Below are 2,826 nucleotides of genomic sequence, written 5' to 3'. Positions count from 1 at the left end.
TCGAACATCCGCCGGGACCAGCCGCACAGTCCATGACTGCGGCGCCTTAAACCGCTTGGCTAATCCTGCGCGGCAATGAATTACAGAACGGATTTTCGACGAAGCGATGTGGTGTAAAGAGCTCTAAGCAAAGAATCCTCAGTGGGGGTCTCTTTAAATCTACACTAACTCTTTACTGTGACATGGGATTTAACAGATATTGAATTAAATTAATCAATGACGATGTCGTTATTCTGTAAATAACGTTGTAGTTTACAAGGATTAGTAGATATTATACATAATCTCACCTCAATTAATGTGCAAGAGCTCATTAATTAAATTTTCCTTGGGGGAGGGAAGTGGAATAGGGTAGTCCACGCAGATATGTTACCTAGATTGCTCTGCCTACTAACTAAGGAGACCCAGGTTGAAGTCCCGGCCATGGCACAAATTTTAATTCTTTACGTCAGCTTTCATCGTTACTGTAGATAAAATTGAGACTCAACCGTCTGAAGAAAATTTAATTATATCAGATCAATAGATCACCTATGCGTGAGGTACTAGCAGGATTTCCCCATAATGTCAAAAGCTGGCGTGCTATTCCAATACTGGAGAGCTTTGGCAACAAGTGATTATTTAACGAGGGGGAAACAGGCTGAAAACATGAACTGATGTTTGTGTTAGGCAGAGCGTTGGACTACATTAGTCAGTGCAGCTTAGGTAACTATATTGCTATGCTGTTGTAATGGCTGGCACATCTGCCTAGGAAGCAAAGTGACCTGGATTCAAGTCGTGGCCATGGCACAAATTTTAATTCATTTCCTTAGCTTCCATGCTTATTGTAGTTCCCATGAACAGTCATCGTCATGAATTGGCAAGGTTCGGAAACAAGTAAGGATCTCAGGTAGTATATGCTGTGATGAAATGTTTAGAGATGTGTGAAGTTGTATGTTAGGTAAGCAGTGAGTGCCCAGTGATGAACTGACAGTGAATGAAGATAATGTTACAATTGGGGTTGAATGACTGTTCTGGAGACCACGACTTCTATCCGAACGCAATAATCGTTACGCTTGTGTGTCCAGGGCTTGCAGATGCCGCAGCTTATTCTTACTTTGAGCTGCAACAACTGCTGTCGAACTTTAGTACTCGAGGTGACCCTCTGTCATTGCCTATCATGTGTGTGTGCTTTGCTGACCTCGGCGCCCAAGATCTGAACGTTAGTCTGTTTTACTCTTCATCTGCTTTAGCAAGCATCTCTGTTCCATGTACCGTGACCGAATTTCCTCTAATCTGTGTCCTCTGACTGAGTCCACTATTCCACCCGTCCACACCTTTTCACGCCATTTCAAACTCTGCCCTATCTCCCGATTTGCCACCTACATTGGCCAATAGTATAACAGTATAAGTTTAGAAGTTCAGTCTTACTCTCTCCATCGCCTCTATATTCCAGTCCACACCTTTATCGTGTTTCTCTGCTCAAAAAGTGGAACATAAGAAAGATGTCATAACCCGTCCACCAAAGACAAGGAGTATCCTCCCCACCCGTGGGTTTTCGACACAATAGGAATAAATCTAAACTAAACTCCGTCGGAAGAGGCCTTGTGCGACCCAACGGTACCGACCGGCCACCGTGTCATCCTCAGCCAACAGGCATCACTGGATGCGGATATGGAGGCATGTGGTCAGCACACCGCTCTCCCGGCCGTATGTTAGTTTAAGAGACCGGAGCCGCTACTTCTCAATCAAGTAGCTCCTCAGTTTGCCTCAGAAGGACTGAGAGCACCCCGCTTGCCAACGGCGCTCGGCAGACCGGATGGTCACCCATCCAAGTGCTATCCCAACCCGACAGCGCTTAACTTCGGTGATCGGACGGGAACCGGTGTTAGCACTGCGGCAAGGTTGTTGGCACAGTAGGATGGTTGGTTTAAAAAGGGGGGAAAGGACGCACAATAGGAATACTAAAGGGAAAAACGGTTCTGTTCTTTTAGCATCGCCTGGGAGAGTCACTCAAACCATTATAACAGCACAGCTTTCGCTGCTTTTTGGCCAGCTTTTTAAGACATTATCTCCCACCATAACCTATACTTCTGTACACCAGAAAGAAGTTTTTCCGAACACTCTTATGCCATCAGCGTGTTTTTCCTCGTCCACCTGCAGACTGTCTATGTTGCGTGCGAGCTGGTATGGTTGAAACATTAGGGAGTTCGTATTTTTACAACTTTGGCCCCTTCTGAACGCATTGTTCCATGTTTGGAAGTCAAGGTGTCTGGCAGCAGGCCATCCACTTGCACAAATCCCGACGTGCCGTTTTCTCTCTGCTGTGCATTCACCGCCCAGCTGCGAAAACGTACCACTGCAGATGTTCCGAGGGAGCGACCGTTGCATCAGCCTGTCACTCACCCCTTCACTTCATCGTTGTCGTCTGCCCTGAACGGCCTAGTGTTTTTCTATTATACCTCGAGTGAAAAAATCCCAAAAAAGGAAAGGACAAGCGTGGATGATTTGTACTGCCTCTGAAATCACTGTAATATCTGACCTTACAGTTTTATGTGAAACAGCTACAGATTGTCTGTCGTATATTTTACTTAAGGGTGAGATGTAGCTAGCCGTGCAGGTTAGCCACCTCTCAACCTGACGTCTACATCTACACCTACATTACATCTACATACATACTCCGCAATCCACCATACGGTGCGCATCGGAGAGCACCTCGTACCACAACTAGCATCTTCTCTCCCTGTTCCACTCCCAAACAGACCGAGGGAAAAATGAATGCCTATATGCCTCTGTACGAGTCCTAATATCTCTTATCTTATCTTTGTGGTCTTTCCGCGAAATATAAGTTGG

At 45.8% G+C, this 2,826-nt stretch overlaps 1 pseudogene; it reads right to left on the bottom strand.

Moving 5' to 3' along the window:
- Positions 1-1,768: 1,768 nt before the first annotated feature.
- LOC124614574 lies at positions 1,769-1,886 on the bottom strand (annotated as a pseudogene).
- Positions 1,887-2,826: the final 940 nt, after the last annotated feature.

Source organism: Schistocerca americana, chromosome 4 (assembly GCF_021461395.2).
Source record: "Schistocerca americana isolate TAMUIC-IGC-003095 chromosome 4, iqSchAmer2.1, whole genome shotgun sequence".
NCBI classification, from domain to species: Eukaryota; Metazoa; Arthropoda; class Insecta; order Orthoptera; family Acrididae; genus Schistocerca; species Schistocerca americana.
This window is presented reverse-complemented; position numbering and strand designations above follow the sequence as displayed.